Source organism: Pipra filicauda, unplaced genomic scaffold, assembly GCF_003945595.2.
Source record: "Pipra filicauda isolate LSUMZ 115617 unplaced genomic scaffold, ASM394559v2 scaffold22_size4397567_pilon, whole genome shotgun sequence".
Lineage (NCBI taxonomy): Eukaryota > Metazoa > Chordata > Aves > Passeriformes > Pipridae > Pipra > Pipra filicauda.
In genome coordinates, this window is record NW_024104343.1 from 1,017,973 (window position 1) to 1,037,178 (window position 19,206).

Here is a 19,206-nt window from a genome sequence, read left to right on the forward strand (position 1 = left end):
CCTATAGGAATATATGGGCATTTTTCATATGCAAAATCCCCATAATCTTATAAGTAAATAAATACTTGATGTACAAATAATGTGACTATGTACTTCTATCAAATTATGAGAAGCATTTGACAAACAGATCTGAAAGCTCAGCTTTCCTTTTTTTTTTCCCCACAGGTTTTCTGGAGAACAGAGGAGTTATTTACATAAAGCACATTCTTCTAGTCAGCAATTTCCAATAAAACCATGAAAACTATACTTTCAGGTATAACCACTTACCTAGACTGCCATCAGACCTTAGCTAACTAGATGACAGAACCTACAAAAGCCACTCAGATCTCTGGTTGGCTTGCTTCTCAGCTCTCTTTTGCAGATCTCTTTGGGTCCAAGCAGTTAACAACTTTTAGAACGTAAGCAGAGCTGCTGAATAACTTGCTGTCAGTGGAAACCAGGAGATTTTCTATGTATCTGAGAGAAAAAAGATTTTCAGTTGCTGAACAGGAATTTACAGGAGACACAGAAACTGCAGCACTATTCATAGAACCATTAGACAATATGTAATACCCTCTGCAAACTTACCAAACACTTATATTGAAAAGTCAGTAAATTAAAAAAAATCAAGTATTTGTTACTTAAATTTTTGTACTGAGATATTTTGAGACATCTTTCAGAAAAATATATAAAAATTAAGTAAATTTGAAATTATACCCTTTAATTTTTTAATTTATTTTTTTTCCAGAAGAATTTAAACTTGGAGGAATTTTACCTCAGGGGAATTAAGCCTCAGAGTGAAAAAGAAAGAAAGAAAAAAGAAATCTATCAATTGTGCAGATGCATTGGGTTCACATAGTACATCATACAAGACATCAGTGTTTGTGGACTTACTTTACTCATCTTCTCCAAATCCTCATTGATCTTATGCCATTGTCTCAGAAAGTCAATAGGCTATTACTAGTCAGAACAAATAGCAATTGCACCTAAATACAATTAATCTTGTGAGTGTCTTAAAATGCCTTGGGAAAAATGGCTAAGTTGAATATTAAAAAGGAAGTTGGGTCATCTGAATTGCAATGGCATCATTAATTATTATCAATATCTGATATTAATTCTTATTAATAAAATAATCATACTGCTCTTAAGCAGCTAATCATTTTGTCAATAGTCAAATAAAAGACATTAACCAAGGGGCACATCCTGGCACATTTTTACTTGAGATATTTTCCTCCTTAAATCTGTATTTGTGATATTGCTGATTGTTTAACAAATATACATTCAACTCACTGCCTATTACACTCACTATATACTATTTACTCACTGCATAATTATGAAGAGTAACAAGGAGGTACCATTTTATAGACACTAGATACTTAAGCCTATGGTGCTACTCCAAGGGAAGTATCTTTAAATCTCTTTCAGACAGAGGAATAAGTTATGGATAGTCAGTCAGTGACAGAACTAGAGACCATGTATCATCCTGTGTTGTAGGTGTGGTGGTTCAGTAGTGGTTAACAGGCAAAATCTCACCCAACTGCTCACTCACTCAGCCCCCTCCTCAGCTGGACAGGGGAGGAAATATGATGAAAAAGCTTATGGGTTGAGATGAGATGCTCCCGACCTACTGTCATGGGCAAAACAGACTTGACTTGTGGAAAATAAATTTATTGACAATTGAATAGGATGGTAAGAAAGTAAAACAAAACTAAAACCACCTGCCCTTCTCCCAGCCCTGTCTATTTCCCAGGATCCACAGCACTCCTTCATTCCCAGCTCCTCTCCCTCCTCCCCCATGAATGATGCAGAGGGATGGGGAGTGGGAGTTGGAGCCAGTCCATAAGAACTCCACTGTTTCACTCCTTCCTCCTCACACTTTTCCTATGCCCCACCATGGTCTCCTCCAGGGGCTGCAGGAGAATCTCTGCTTCTGCCCTGGGGCACCTCCTCCTTTCCTCCTTCTCTCACTTTGGTGTCTTCAGGACTGTTTCTTTCACATTTTCTCCTCAGTCCCCACTGCATTTGCAGTGTTTGGCCCTTTTCAAAATATCATTTCCCCAAGATGCTGTGTCCAGCATGGGGCAGCCATAAACACTTCTTGCAGTGGCTGCCCTGCAGCCCCCACTGCCAGCCCCCCACCATGAATACCCAGTACCGAATGACACCAGCATACATGACAAGAACCTCTGCTTAAGTGTAAAGGAGAGAATCAGTCTCCCAACCCCCATTTCCTGCATGATCCATGGTATCTAATAGGACAGATATAAAAACAATGGAAGTGAGACTAAAAATGCAAGGCCTGTCCCAGATAGATTCAGAATCTGCTCCTCAAAATACCCTACTTGTTGGGTCACCTCTTTTTCTTGAGCATCAAACTTTAGGGTAAGGTTGAATTTATCTTCTTTTTTCAACACTTCTAGCTGACTGAGATAGAAACACAGCTTTGGTTCACACAAATTGAAGAGCAGCAGATGCTCCAAACTGATTCCAGAGATCTGGAATCATTTGGCAAGAGTCAGTTTGGAACCATGTAGGGACCACATGTGTTCTATCCTGTGGAGAGCAGCATCCCCTCTAACGCTTTCACAGCTGGTAAGGATGCCTTTGCCTCCCCTGAGAGGTATATTGTAGACCTTTACTTTTCTTCATGTGTATGCTCCCTTCTAGTGTGATGCTTTGCCAGGGCTGGTGCTAGCCTGTTTGTTACTACACTTATTGCAGGAGAAAATTAAGACAGAAAGTTTTTCCTAGTTGTCAAGTTCTGGTGGAAATGGACCCTAGTGTGTCAAAGGTAAGAGCTTCATCTGATGGAGACCACCTTACCACAAAGCTCACTTTGCCATGTTCTCCTGCTGAACCTGAAACACTTTAATACGCAGACTACAGGAAACAGCTTTTCAATCTCTGTGGCTCAGATCCCTCTTCAGGTTCTTCCTCCTTCAACTAATTCTCCACATTTTGAATTTCTCCATTCTACCCCTCACCCAACACCTGATTCTCATCAACTGTTCTACTACTGAACTTTTGTAATTAATTTTACAGTATGAAAAACTGCAGAAACCAGTTCAGAACCAGGAGATTTGAAACAACTGACTATGCTTATTACCTATGGAAATATAAATGCCCAAAGAAGATAAAATTCTCATCATAATAACGAAAAAAATGTGAGAGAATGTAATTTTAAAATTCCAGTACTTATTAGCTAAACAATTCAAGTGGGGAAATAGAAATCTGCATGAAATAATTAGAAATACTAAGTATTCTTGAAGCTCTCAAAATACATTTTAAGTGTGAAAAGTTCATGCATCCCCATACAATATTATTATGAAAAATTGATTTCAATATTAAAATCCTATCAGTGCAATGCATATGTCATTTTTGTTGCTGTAATATAGATTTTTACAATGATCAATTCCCAATTATTAGACTGAAAAGCATCTCAATAGACAGAAATAGAGATGAATACCTCATTGCTATACAACCACCATCAAGTACTTTAGTCATTTTTTTCCTTTCCTTTCAGAGGAGGAAATTAAACCTCTGCTTATAAGATTTAGTAGTCCTTCAAAAAACAAAGCCATTAGAATGAGTGGCACATGATCAAAAAAAGTGTATTCTGAGTGTCAGAGCAGTTAATAAGCTGTTGGACTTTTAAGATATTAAAACAATAAATTTAAGATACAAATTCATGAACAAGAAAAGCTGTGAAGTGTGTAGGCAAGTGCTCTATAGCATTCCATTTATTTGCTTCATGACAGTGAGTCCATGTATATTACAGTTCAAATCAAAATCCATAATGGAGACAGAGGGAAAGAAAGTGAGGGAGCTGGACACCATTTTAGAGGACAGGCTGTAAGAGTGAGCAGATAAAGTAAGGAAAAGAAAAAAACGGAATGAAGGTGTCGGACTTCACCTTCATAATTTTGCTTCTATGTCTCCCCTCATCTTATTGACTTGTATTTAGCTGTTGGGGTAAGGATTAATCTTTGAACTATACATAAAATCCACCAATTAATTTTGTAACTTTTTCTTGCATGTAAAAATCATATAAACAGAACATATTTACATTACAGTCATGTTTACATTATAAAAAAGCAGCTATGTGGTATTGTGTTTTCCTAATTCATTATTATTATAGGGAGTCACAGATTATCATACTGGGAAAGGCACCAATGAAAATATTAAACCAAAAAAAATCCAGAGGAAAATGTCAATTAAAGCTTTAAAAAAAGAGACATTGTTTTCTGGTGGATGAAAAGCTGGACATGAGCTGGCAATGTGCACTCGTAGCCCAGACAGCCAATCATATCGTGGGCTGCATCAAAAGAAGTGTGGTCAAGGGAGGTGATTCTGCCCTGCTACTCTACCCTCATGAAACCCCACCCAGAGTACTGTGTGCAAGTCTGGGGTCCTCAGCAGAGCAAAGACCTGTAGGAGTGGGACCAGAGGAGAACTGTGAAGGACCTCCTATGAAGACAGGCTGAGTGAGTTGGGGTTGTTCAGTCTGGAGAGGACAAGACTCTGGGAAGACCTCATTGCAGCTTTTCAGTACTTGAAAGGGCTTATAAAAAATGCTGAAGAGCAACTTTTTACATGGGAAGGCAGTGATAGGACAAGGGGGAAATGGTTTTAAACCAAAAGAGGAGAGATTTAGTTTAGATGTTACGAGGGAATTCTTTACTCAGAGAGTAGTGAGGCACTGGAACAGGCTGCCCAGAGAAGTTGTGGATGCCCCATCCCTGGAAGTGTTCAAAGCCAGGTTGATGGGACTCTGACCCAGCTGACGTAGTGGGTAGGATCCCTGCCCATGGTTGGTGGGTTGAAACCAGACAATCTTTAAGGTCCCTTCCAACCCAAACCATTTTATGATTTTATGATATGGGTAGTTTGTTGTATCAAAACTTTGAAACTATTGGAACAGTGTTCACGAACCAAACCAGTAAGGTTCTAAAATACAAGTTGCCCAATGATTTTCACAAATGTTTAGACTTCACAGTAAAAGAAATAAGTCTTTGAAGGAATTAAGGAATGTTACTGAGATGAATTTGCAAGTGTTATGCAGAAGATATCCCTAGATGAGGGGAGAATATGAGAGAAAACACAAGGTGCTTGTTTGAAAACTTGTCAAGTAAATAATGAATCTGGGTGTCTCTGAGGGAGGATAGCCAAGGTGATAGAAAAGTCAATAACAAGTTAAATACATTTTCTGAAGAAAAAAAAAAGAGTAGTCAGTTCCAAACTCTTCCTTTTATGCAACTACATCCTTAATGCTAGAGAACCTTCTAGCAACACAGCAGGAGGAAGGCGGAGGAAGATCTGTGTTGACCACGTGAAGTTTACATTGTTTTAAAACTTGGACTAGAAGTAAGATTAATTAATTGGTGACAACCACAGCTCAGCAATGAAGATCACAGTACTCAGCTGCATAACTGCCTCAGAAAAGGACTTCAAATTTTCTTCTTCATCTGAGGGATTACAATTGCAGGCTGTGTGCAGTCTTCACTCTCTAATAAATAAAGCATCAAACAGAACACAATGAAAAATAAATGGGTCAATTGCTGTGTGAGGTCAAACCCCCAGCTTTACCCTTTGACTTGAATAGTATTGCACAGGGTGCAAATTAGGATTAGTATTTGAATAATTCTGTACCAGACAGTCAATTTGTATGATGAAAATAGAACTTGCCTATTCAATACTCTATTTACAATTGCAAATGAGGGACAAGATTGATAAATCATCCAATTTCTGCCAACTTCTACACAAATAAGTTACCTATAGGCCAGAATTAATTTGTTGCAATGACATTGCAAGGTCAGGTGTTCCAAGGAAACATCGAGCGAACCCCTCCACAAAGAGATGATGGCAGAGTCATCTATTTGTCCTCTTTGGGTTTAGAACTGATGTCTTTAGCAACTTTTTTTGACATGAAAAGGTGATAGCAGGCCAGATGAGGAGGTTCTGAACCAGCAATTTTATAGTGACCTGCATACTGAATGGAGAAGAACAGTAGTTGCATTCCCAGCATTACTGCTGGTTCAAAGACTGTGAAAATGGAATTTAGTAAGAAAATTTGCATGTCCGCATAATCTCACATGCCAGGCTGTTGTAGGGAATAGGCGAATATAAAATTCCTATCTGCATTCTTCATAGGTAATTTTAACATACACTTTTCACCTGGGAAGTCTGGCTCAATGAATCACTTGTCTTATCTAGACTCTTCTGCCTTAAAGGTTTGATGAAGAAGTATGAAAAACTACAGAATCTCTCTGTGTGAAGAGGAAAAGCAAAACAAAGTAAGTTAAAGAAGAAAGAAGCTCTTCCTCAGCTACTGCCAAGTATAAAATTAGTTTCTGTTCATTTGAAGACTCACTTTGTATTAACTTTTCGTCTAACATTACAGGAAACAGAACTTGCCTGAGGCTTTATCCTTTAAAGACTGTTTCTGAGATGTTTTGCCTGTAATTGTTGGTTGCTATGAGGTCGCCTTGCTCTTGGATCACAGTTTGTGAAGAGAGAAATCTGAACAAACATATTATTTTTAAAACCATGATGATACATGATAGCAAAATGTCATTCATGTCCCATTTCTGTGTAGTGATCTTTTCTCTGCATTCGTGAGATATATATATAATGGTATGCTTAAAGGCAAAAATATGTATTTGAAAGAAAAAGACCTTGTTCAACAGTTTAAAATGCAAAACAAATCTTATTTACCAGAAAAAGAAATCCATATCAATCACTATGATTCTTCTGTCTTCCAGATTGTGATGGAAAAATGAAGCAATTAAAACAAAAGCAGGAAGGTTTTTTTAAGCCTGCTTGTAGCACTGAGACTGAAGGACACTAGAATGGTAAGACTTAACAATTAATCCTGATTCTGTTCCTTATTGGACACACTAGCAAGTCAGTGAGGATCTGTACACACAACTCCTAACTGAATTTATGACTAGGTAATGAAGTTGTTGACCCTGAATGCAGCTGTTTCTAAACAGTGCAGAGGAATAACTGTTAGTACCCATGAATAGTAATTTTAGAAATGTATATTTCACACTATGAAAAAACCCCAAAGAAGTATGAGATTTACTTTGCACCTGTCACAAACTTAAACTTGGAATGAAGCAATATCAAAATAAGCTCTGTTTCCCTCTCTATTCAACAGAGAAAAGTGTGGCCTTCAAAACACCTCTAAAGGGAAATTTCAGGCACCTAATTTTGGTGTCTAAAACTAAGTACAGAGACTCTTATCCTTCTTTTTAGTGACTTTTTTTTTCCTTTCTGCTATTTGTATGAGAAAGAAAGCCTTCTGTCATTAAATCTCTGGGGATTCTGCTGGGAGTATAAATCCCTGGGAAGGGGTTGAGTTCCCATCCCTGGAGGTCTTTCTTTAAAAGACATATAGATGCTTAGGGACATGGTTTACTGGTGGACTTGGCAGTACTGAGTTAATGGTGAGACTTGATCTTAAAGATCTTTTACAATTTAAACAATTCTACGATTCTATGACTACATTATAGTATTGAAGGTCAGACCTTGTAACTCATTTGTATAGTTTGAGATGAAAGAAGAGGAAGGTCAGCTTGCTTGCTTTCCTTTTCTGCAGGAGGGCATCCCAAGGCAAACCCACCCATATGCAACTTACCATCGTTCTAGGAAAATTTTCTCCAGAAACACATTCTGTGGTCAGCACCTATGAAACTGCATGAAAGAATATTAATACCAACATAAGCAAATAGTTGTAGCTGCAAATACAGTCTCAAATCTTCATCTTCTTCCCACTGGAACAACCAACCAACTAACCAAATGTGCAGGTACCAGACAGGACATGTCATTTTTGGGGCTTCAAACCACAGCAAACTCACAGCTGTGTTGCTGTTTCTTTAGGCAATTAGGGAACAACAGTCATTAGTTTGTAAGTAGTGCCGGAGTTTCCTCACTTAGAAGATGGGTATAATATTATATTCTCTAACCTGACATAACTGATGAAATATTTAGCTATGGTTTAGCTATCTTGTACAATTAAGACCAATAGCTGAAAATAATTCCTTTATGACAGCTGTTCGGACAGTGAAGATTATGAAATATATGATTTGTTGCTATAAAAGCAGACCTCTATGAGTAGAAAAAAATAACTCTAAGTCTTGTATTTTTTGCATCTTAAATAAGGTATCTGGGAAAGCACATTTGAAAAATGCTAGGACTCGTGCAATATCATGTCACTTTTCAAATTACAAGTTATGAATTTATGCTGCACGGTTAAACACTTTTTGTAGCTTTTCAGCCTGACAGTACAAAGTGCTAGTTATACATGACATAATGAAGTCGTACAAGACAGAAATGAATTATTCATGAAATAGGTTATACTTATTCTGAAAAATTTTGCATGTATTATTTTTCATGTATTATTCTATATAACTGGAAAGAAAAACTGGGAACAAAGTGTGTGGGAGGTCTTCACAGACAAATAATCCCAAACACACAAAATATTCTAACTGTTACCATTTCTCAAACTGGTACAGTTCAATCTCACCCTGTCAAATTCAGGTCTAATAATCTGCTGCTGTTTGGGATGGGTATAATGAGAAAGTAGTTTCCTAGCATGTTCGAGATGGATATAATAGCAAAATAAACTCTTAACCTGATGCAAGAACTTGAAAAAAGGAATACAATACATGTTTTTGTCAGAGCTACTGTATTGTAGAATAAAGAGCACCACCTGAATCTAAACTTCACTCTTGAACCTTAAAAATCACATTTTCTTCCCACTTAAAATGATACCTTAATTAGGTGTGTCTTTAAATTATTATAGAAGTAAAAGAATATGAAACAAATTACTCCTAAATTACTTTGCTCGGTGAAATGGTATTTTTAAGGTGAGCAAACAATAAATTCATGTTTTTCACTATTGAAAGTAAGAGGCATTTTTCCAATAGAGGCGACTCTTGAGTGATTTCTGTGCGCACATTCTTGCTCTGTTCCTGAAGAATGTTCCATTTATAAAACAAAATATATAAAGAACTGTTTTATGAATTCAGTTATGACAATAGAGGAAAGAATGAGCAAAGGAGAATATCAAGAGTAGAAAAATTTCCTTGCAATGGGCAAGGCGCTACAAATACACCTCACGCTCTTGAAAGTATGGTGTTTGTTCTCTGTGATGAACAAAAATGCATAAAGCAACTCAGTCCTTCAGAGGTCTGGATCTTGTCTGCTTTGATATGAACACTGAGACGAGTGTTTGGAGTGCTGTTCCTGATAAGAAATAAAATGAAGGCATTTGAACAGTGCAGGGATAGTCACACTTGTAACGACTAAAGAGTTTCATACAGAGTAATTTCAAAAGCAAAATCATTACAAAGGGAACAAAACGTACTTTTAAAAGAGCTTTATCTGACACTGGCAACACTATTCTAATGTTAGTAACATATGCTAGTTACATAGTCTCTGTTTCGATTGTTTATGCAATCTACTATCTGTGCCAGAGTCCTAATAACTGCAAAGCTAAGCATCATGTTTGTGCCTTCTTATCCTTTTCCTTTCTCATAAATAGTCTCAATTTTTAGAAGTTTTGCTGTTTCTATGTTTACTTTTAACTTCCAAAGAGGAAGATCATAGATGTGTAGAAAGCAAGAGGGGTAAGGTTAACCTTAGTAAACCGAGGGAGATATGGAAAGAAAAAAAATGCAGATTTCTGAGGACCCAAAAAGACTAGGACACCACTCTAAGAAATAGTTTCAATGTGGGCTTCTTTCCAAGTTTTTTGAATCACTCTGTTATTTCATCCCACACAATCACATGCTAGTGGTCTGCAAGGCCACTAGCAAGAAAACTCCATGCAACAGGACAGGCAGGGCTAGAAAAGAGCTTTGTTGAAAAGGACTAGCGGGGAAGTTATCTTGATGGCCCATAAGTTTAATGTGAGTCAGCAATGTACCCTGTTGTGACAAAGGTTAACCACATACTGGGCTGCATTAGCAAAAGCTTAGCCAGCAGATCAAGAAAGTCAATTATTTCTCTTTATTCAGCACTATGGAGACTACATTTGAAATACAGTGATCAGGTCAGGGCTTCCCTAGATGAGATATGTTGTCAAAATAAACTCCAATAGGACATAAGGAAAAAATTATTTCCAAAGACGGGTTAAGAACTGAAACATCCTGTCCAAATGGATTGTGCCATCTCCACCATGGAAACATTCAAAACCCAACTAAGGAAGGCCCTGAGCCACTTCAACTACTGCTGAAGTGCTCTGTTCTTATCAGGATTTGGGACTAGGTAACCTTCCAATCTGAATTATGCTATGAACTATGAGGAAATCTATTTTCCTACTTATTCACAAAGCAATTACAATGCCATAATTCTGCAGTCATTTTTATGCAGCATAGACCAGCTAAATAAAGAGATTCATTATGGTTCCCTTGCTCAGCCATTCATTCCCATCCTTATATTAACTCCTCACTTGTGCCAACATAAAAGTTTGTGTTTGCAGGTGGTAAACTAGGCAGAAAACCTTGTTCCAAGTTAAAAATGGAATATTTATTTTGCTTGCTCCTCTGCCATCACCTCCCTTTGTCCAGCACAACTGTTTGTGTGGGCACAGCATCAGTAAAAGTAATCTGGGGAAGGCTGAAATGCCTCTTTTGTCAGCTTCAGGAGTTTAAAGTGATGGTTAAACTATAGCATAAATTTCTCTCGCTTATTCACAGCCAATGCCCTTCAGCTCTCTTGTAATAAACTGTTTCTGTGGGTATAATCTCTCCTTGTGGTTTCTGCTCAGTTAGCTCACCTCAGGCAATGAGCTGTGGCCTGTTACATCTGCTGTGTGATATTAACCACATCAGAAGTCAAATTTTCAAAAATGTCAAACAATTTTTCATCCCTCATTTTTTTGAATTCCTTATTTACAGGGCACTAAGGGCCTCATATGCCCTAGAAGGGCTCCAGCTTTATTAACTACAACATTATGACAAGATTCAAATCCACTGAAAATAATTTATGGTGAACCTTTTTTCATTTTAAGTGGAGGAACCTAAAAGAAATAGTCACTGAAAATATTGCTCTTAATCACTGTGCTGCATGTCTTTATAAGCATAATATCTTTGTAACTTTAAAGGACAGTGGAAGAGAAAAAAAAAATTAGTTTTGGGAAGTAACCAGATAATGGTGTTACAATGGCATAATGTTAAGCTGCTACAAGTGTTCACCAGCTCTAGCTGTTCCAGGCCTGCGAATTCCTTCTGTCTGGCCACTGGAGCCCAGCCCGGTGCCCAGGGATGTGGGGCCTCTATTCAGACTGATGGACATGGCTGATGCTTTTCCCTTTGTGGAAAAGGTAAGTATGTATCCCAGAAACACACAGACACACAGACACGTGGACACACACGTACACAGATGACACGAACACAGCTGTTCACACAAGCAGCCACAGATAAGGCATTGCCCCAACAGGCCCCACACTCAGGACTCACATCAGACACAGGCACACACAGACACATCCCCTTCTCCTCTTGGGCTGGCAGAGGTAGAAGGTCATTAGTGCAGCACACACACTGCACTGCTCAAGTTCACAGAATCACAGAATTGTTGGGGTTGGAAGCGATATCTGGAGATCATCTAATCCAACCCCCGTACTAAAGCAGGTTCACCTTACAGCAGGTTGCACAGGATTGTGTCCAGGCTGTTTTTGAATATCTCTGGGGAAGGAGACTCCACAACCTCTCTGGGCAGCATGTTCCAGTGCTCTGTCACCATCACAGTAAAGCAGTTTTTCCTCATATTCAGATGGAACTTCCTGTGTTTCAGTTTTGGCCTATTGCTCCTTGCCCTGTTGCTGGGAAACACCAAAAAGAGCTTGGCTCTGTCATCTTTATACCCTCCCTTAAGATATTTATATACATTGGTAAGATCCCCCTCAGTTATCTATTTGCCAGGCTAAATAGGCCCAGCTCTCTCAGCCTTTTCTCATAGAGAGGTGCTCAAGTCCCTATCATCTTCATAGCCCTCCACTGGACCCTCTCCAGTTTTTCTTGAACTGAAGGAGCCCAGAACTGGACACAGCATTCCAGATGCAGCCTCACTAGTGCTTAGCAGATGGGCAGGATCACCTCCCTCGACCTGCTGGCAATGCTTGTCCTAATGCACCCCAGGATACCATTGGCCTTCCTGGCCACAAGGACACACTGCTGGCTCATGGACAGTTTGTTGTCCACCAGGACTCCCAGGTCCGTCTCCACAGAGCTGCTTTCCAGCAGGTTGGCCCCCAGCCTGGGGTTATTCTTCCCGAAGTGCAGGACCCTGCATTTTTCTTTGTTGAGCTTCATTAGGTTCCTCTCTGCCCAACTCTCCAGCCTGTCCAGGTCTCACTGAATGGCAGCAAAATCTTTTGGTGTGTCAGCCACTCCTCCCAGTCCTGTATCATCTACAAACTTGCTGTCCCTTCATCCAGGTCTTTGATGAATAAGTTGAACAAGGCTGAACCCAATACTGAACCCCAAGGCACAATGCTAAGCTACATGCCTCCAACTAGACTCTGTGTCTCTGATCGCTACCCTCTGAGACCTACCAATCAGCCAGTTCTCAATCCTCCTCACTGTCCATTCATCTAACACACGCTTCCTTAGCTGTACACAAGCACACACACATTTATAGATCCCCTGAGCACTGGCACAGCCCCTCTGCTCACCCTGCACCCCTTCCTGGATCCTGGCCCCCTTACTCATCCCACAAGCTCCCGACTCACTGGCTGATCCTGCTGGATGCTTACTGCACACACACAGCACTCACACACTTGTCCCACCAGCACCCCACACTCGTGGGTTCCCTCAAATACCAGCATAGACCCTCTGCCCACCTGATATCCCTGGCTGGACCCAGCGTCTCCTACTCCCTGATGGGTTCAGCTTGGAGTTTGCCAGTGACTACATATGCGCAACACACATGGTTTGGGGCAGGTATGGCATTTAGAACTGGAGGTTTTGCTCATACACAGATTTAGTGTGTGGCTGCTGAGAAGTCATTTGAGCTACTTTAGTCCTCAGTTCCTTTTCTCCTTTTCTTCAGCAGGCAGTGAGCCTGCCCACTTCATAGTGCTGTTCTAAAGATCAGCACGCTCGAGTTTTGAGGTTGTCAGACATTTGAGTCATAAGGCCAGAAAAAAAAAAAAAAAGAAGATAGAGAATATCTTGATGAAGATACCGAATAAAAGCTCCCTTCAAAGCAAAAGGAAGGAATAGGGAAGATTAAAAAAGGCACCTCACCTGAGAGGTTCAAAGCACAAAAGAGAAGGACGGAATTCCTTTTACCCAGCCTCAGTCAGGTGCCCATATTAGCAGGTCATCTCAGCAGCAAAAGAGAATCAACATTTATGATGTTCAGAAAGCAATTTATGTTACAAGTCATTACTTATTAGAGGCACTTAATCAGCTACACTTAAGAGTAAGAAGCCTTCCCTAGTCCAAGCATTCGCTGGCTATCAGAGCTAGACTTGACGTGTATACCAACCCCTCATCTACCACTGAGCACCCACAGAAATGGAATGCGCATTTGGGGACAACAGACACAGTACATTTCAGTTGTTCCCTTATCTAGAAAGCTGGGAATGATATTAAAATGAACCACACTAGAAAGGTGTAAACACAGCCTTCCTGACTGTTTTTTACAGCCTCCACTTGCTTTTTCAGAGTCACCAAGGATCTGTATCTGAGTAAAAAGTGAACTGGAGCCTAAATCCCATTCCAGTAATGTATTCATAACCTTCACATACTGCAAAACTTCGAAGAACTTCAGTTCTTAGTCTAGATTGCCTTGGCCTGTGCACATAGCTAACCCTAAGTCAGGATCACTGAGAAAAACACACAGACCACCCACCTCTGAAGAATATGAGATACTCACACAGAACCACAGAATAAGAGAATCATAAATTAACAGAATGGCAATGGTTGGAAGGGACCACTGGAGGTCATCCAGTTCATACTTCCTGCTCAGGCAGGGTCCCTTAGAGCATGTTACTCAGGATTCTGTCCAGACAGCTTTTGAATATCTCCAGCGAGGCAAACTCCACAATGTCTCTGGGCAATCTGTTCCAGTGCATGGTCACCTGCACTGCAAAGAAGTTTTTCCTCCTATTCAGGTGGAACTTTTTGTATTCCAGTTTCTGCCTGTTGCCTCTTGTCCTCTCGCCTAGCCACTGAGAGGAGCCTGGCTCCATTCTCTTGACACTGTCCCTTCAGATACACGCCTGATGCACCTGCCTCTTAACCCTTCTCTATTTCCCTTCTCATATGACTGCTGTTGGCTGACTTTTCAGTTTGGTCTCTGTTTTTCAGTTTGTCAATTATCTAGGACTTTTCTGTCTCTCAAAAGAGATTTAAGAATTGCCTCATGAAAGGACAGGGCACCTTGGTGATTCGCCTCCCTGCTTAGCTAGTATCCCTCTCCAAGTAGAAAGACAATTGACAAATGAGATGTATAACACTACAGGACTCCCTACTGTGGCTGCTACATAACGACTACTACCTGTCATTAAAAGTCTCTCAGAAGCTTTTACTAAACTTGGAAAAAAAACTTTGCAGTGGTTGGTGCCCCAGAAGGTACAGTAAGTTTTATAAAGAATTTTTGCAGACTTTAGACACCTTGGTGTTCATGCAATACTCAGATATATTTCCGTATTGACTTATGATAATTTCTAGTAAATCTAGCCCTTTGTCAAGAAAAAAGATATATTTTTTTTCCTTTGAGGAATAAAATATATAGAAATTTCACATTCCCTTACCATGTAAGATAATTAGATATTATTTGTTTCATTATTAAGATTGTTAAGGTTGGATATGTCCTCCCAGTACGTATCTCTATTAAGATTATACATCTATGTCCAACATTAATCAGCTCCACACACTTTTAAAATGTGTCATTTCGCTAACATTGAAGGCCTTAAAGGAGACCATACCAATCCAAAGAAACACTTTATATTCTCAGCTACTTGATAATGTATAGATGTAAAGACAGATTTAAACTTTTTAAACCTAGTTTTTAGACTTTTTAAACTGTATTGCTTGTCTTCACTTCCCCTTTTATTGCTTTCAGCTAATTTTGTGTTGAAGACTATGAGCAAGCAGGTGGAATGAGAAGAAACAGAAGAGGACTCACAAAACATATGGACTACATTTTTCAATATTAGGCATAATCTAGTGTGTATTTATAAATTACACATATAGAAACTAACAGAATGTAAATGACTGTGTGCAACAGCAATACCTGACTTGTACTGCACAGGAGGCATTGGATTAATGAATCAACTGCATATTTCAAGTTTTGAGTGTCTAGTTTTGAAATTTTAGCCCATATATCCATTTACTCCAATAAGTAGCAGTAATAAGTAAATCACTTTTACTCTTATCTGTGTAAATGGTACTTATGCAAGGAAAATAGACAGACATTTGGACAAGAGGAAAATGGTTGGTCTAGCTCTTTTTGTCTCTATCTGGAGACGTATTCCATAATGCAAAAACAGAGGCTACAAAAAACTCTTAACATACTGGAGTATGAAGTGTTATCTGTTAGAAAAAAAAAGGAAACTCACAGACAGCTTGTTTATGACTTTAAGAGTGTAAACACACATCTATTTTATTTAATTCGGTAATCCTCTGACAAAACTTGTGATGTGTTTGATCATCAGACTTCTTGTTCAGCTTCCATCATAGAAGTATCTCTGCTTTCCTCAGGGGTATTGACAGCTGGCAGCAATCAAAGTCATCTAACTGCCAGTATCTCATTTAAAGGGAATGACATTCAGCTACAAAACACCAAAATTACTTTAAATCACTGCACAGTACTGTACTATGCATCTCAATGAAAAAATACAACCTCTCTTAGAAATGGAGACATTTAGACCCTTTTTTCTGGGAAGGGTTTTGTTCGCTAACCAGTACCTCGAAGGTGAGCAGTGCACGACATCACTTGTTCTTGAGCGAGACTCAGGCATAAGTCAGCCATGTCTATCATAATCCACTTTGAATATGTTGTCTTTGACTTAAACAATATGAAGCAATCTTCTTGAGAATTAGTGTAATCGGTTTATCTGTGGCCTTTCAAACAGAAGCAGCATATTTCAGTAAATCACACTTTCAAAACAAATCATTCCACCTATCTGGCTTTTGTTTGTGGCAAGCCAAGTACAAGTTGTCCTATAATGTGCTGGAGTAGAGTCCCATGTAATTTTTCTTCTTCCTTCTATCTTGTTTTCTAGGATTCTTAAAGAAGAAAAGTCAAACCAACAAGTTTTTTAATGACAGGGATAGAAGGCGAGAGAACTTTTCCTGAAAATTTCCAGTGATATAAGGCTCTCTCGGCACCTTGTCCTGACTGAAAAATGTTAGGACCTTAGTCTCTTAACTATACACTTAACAGTGTATATTAAATAGCCTAGAACTACAAAGTGGCTCTCCAGCAATTCCCAGCTTGTCCCAGTGTCAGGTTTCGATATAGCACAACTCTCTAGAAAAGTGAAAAGGACAAAATGAATGACCCATTACTCTAGGGAATTATATATATTGCTGTACTGATGGACTAACTGGGACTAGTGATGGGACTGGCACAATCTTTTTCTGTGATGTACATACACTGTCATCACTTGTAACTTCTGCAGAGTAGTGGGGTCAATTTTGGTTTTTACTTAGCATGTTGGTAATGTCCTGGTTACCAGAGCATGAACAGGTCTGTATTGAAATTTCAACCCATGTGTTTCTCTACCATATGCCTATCATCTTTTTAGTCCTTCAAGTCAGTAGTTTCAGAGCACTGTAGGCTCCTTAAGCCTATTTTGGCCCTCCTAAATTCAGTTCTCAGGCAAATAGCTACGTCATGCTTTTATGTATTAATTCGGAATCTTCAGCTGTGTACTTTAGTTTTCCATTTTCCATCAGGACTTTTCTCAGATGTCTCTTCTTTCCTGGCATTATACATTTGGTTTCTGCATCACTCACAGACTCTTAAATATTTTCATATTTTTTTTAAAAATGCATAACACATTTGAGTAGAAGGACCCATCCCGAGTCAGGCTTCACAGTATATTGACATGATGAAGTTACTTAAACATTTAGCTTGAGATAATTAAAAGCTATGAAGCTTAACAAGTGACATAAACAGATATAGTTGGAAGTAAAGGATGTTCTGATGGTCTTCCTCCTCATTCAGTGCTTAGATGGCAAATATAAATGTTCCTTAAATCTTTTATTTTTCTTTCAGAATCCAGGTTAAAGTTCTAGTGATCTTTTACATCTTAGTTACATCCTTTTTACATCTTTTACTACATCCTAGTTTTCAACTCAGATTATTTCCTCTACCATTTACTCATAATACTTGTGTTCAACAGCCATGGTAGGGAAAAGCACTTAGATGGGATCTTATTTATTCAGTGACAAGTTCCAAATGTTTCTGCATAACAGAACAGACACTATTGTAGTTCCTCCTTTGGCTCCCTAATTCAAACTGAGCTATCTATTACAACAGCTCCTAATTCTTCACATTTCTCTCTCTCTTTTAACATGACATATTTGCTATAGTCTGAAGCAACTGATTAAAAACAAAACAAAACCTCAAAACCAAAAAGAAGCAAACAAAAAACCCCAATCTGAATTTACAGGTCAGTTCGAAAACTTGAATACATCCTCTATGTCATATTCATTGAATAGCCTACTGGTCAGATTACCCAGCTGATAAACTGTAAATTATAAGTCTTTTTTGTGCACAATGAAAGAGATGAACAACAGCATGAAATACCTGAAGCTATGAGTTGTCCAGTACCAAAATGGACAAAAGTCCAATTATGAGGACTGCAATCAAGAGCTACAGAATTACCATTGACTCAGGTTGTTTCCATGGAATATTCTACAAAAGAATTTATCCAACAAAACCTTGAAGTAGGGGAGTGCTGGTATTGCTATCTACTCACTCCCAGAATAAATAACTCCATTGATCCAGAAAACTGACTACATTTCTTGTAGCTATAAAAATTAATCAAAATTTTACCTGTAGTCTTTTACATTTTTCTCTGCCACTTTTTCTTATATCTGTATGCTTTTCTAAACCTATTTTGCAACAAGTTAAGTTTTTGCACATAGGATTAGAAGGCAGGCATAGAACAGTTAAATAATAGTTACTCATTTTTTTCCAGTTCCATTTCTGATCCCCTCATGCATTTTTATGCCTTGGTATTGTAGAAACTCTGCCTTTGTACAGTTATCCTAAGCTGAGTATTGCATCAGTCAAAGCCTAGGTAAATCAAGAGTAGAGAGATTAAAAAATGTTACTGCAGCTGTTTATTATTTTTCCCTTGAGGTGACATCAGATATCAAACCCTTGCAGTTTTTAAAACTGAGCCAAGGTATATACTGCAGCAGATTGCCCATCTGGTGTGACTTCAGAATATTAAAATCTTCTGCAGGCTATCAGCACACAGACGAGTCAAAATCTTTGCAATCACCCAGACATCTTATTTCACACTACACAGAGTTGTGTGATCTCAAATTAAGATGTTCAAAATCACCATTATTAGTTTGTGATGAATGTTGATCATATCACCCAACCACAACAGTTATGCATTTCATCTGTAGCTGTCCAGCCAATACGCAGTTACTGAAAAAACGTTTTGTCTGTGATCCAAAATCTTACAGGAAATCAAGAACTGTCATTTACAGAGTGTGAAATCAAACAACTTTCTAGACTCTGTTGAACATTGTCACTGTAGATTAATGCCATACAACTCCTAAGTGATTGCAAAGCCATGATTTACATAGGCTGAATCTGAATGAATATAGCTTGTATAATCTCCCAGTTTAAAATAAATGGTTGTACAATGACAGACTTTGGTTTTAGATACACAGACCACTTTCCTCTATTTCCACCTAAAACATAAGTATTATGTTAATTATAATAATAAATATTGTAAATATATATTTATATAGTATATATAAAAATTATATCCACCTCCACCTCTCTTTCACAAGCCATACTAGAAGACATGGGGATAAAATACTCAGTTATGAGACTGTGCACATGTAAAGTTCAAAGCTAGAAAATACCACGAGTCTAAAGCTGTATTAAACAATGTAAATTATAAATATATGGATTATTTAGTAAATATGGTGAACACTGAGAAATTACAACAGGTGCTTAGTTATTTCTAGTCTTATTTGAAGAGTGGAAAGTTAAATATGGAAAGTAAGTATTATTTAT

The 19,206-nt window shown here is 38.5% G+C and overlaps 1 long non-coding RNA gene across 1 annotated transcript in view; it reads left to right on the forward strand.

Moving 5' to 3' along the window:
- The window catches only part of LOC113987766, a 61,530-nt gene extending 42,661 nt beyond the window's left edge, over positions 1–18,869 (forward strand). The window contains exons 5-9 of the long non-coding RNA XR_005563618.1: positions 166–253; positions 6,210–6,272; positions 6,741–6,830; positions 11,199–11,308; positions 15,058–18,869. This is a non-coding gene — a long non-coding RNA (uncharacterized LOC113987766). The remainder of the gene's footprint in view (positions 1–165; positions 254–6,209; positions 6,273–6,740; positions 6,831–11,198; positions 11,309–15,057) is intronic.
- The last annotated feature ends 337 nt before the right edge of the window (positions 18,870–19,206 follow it).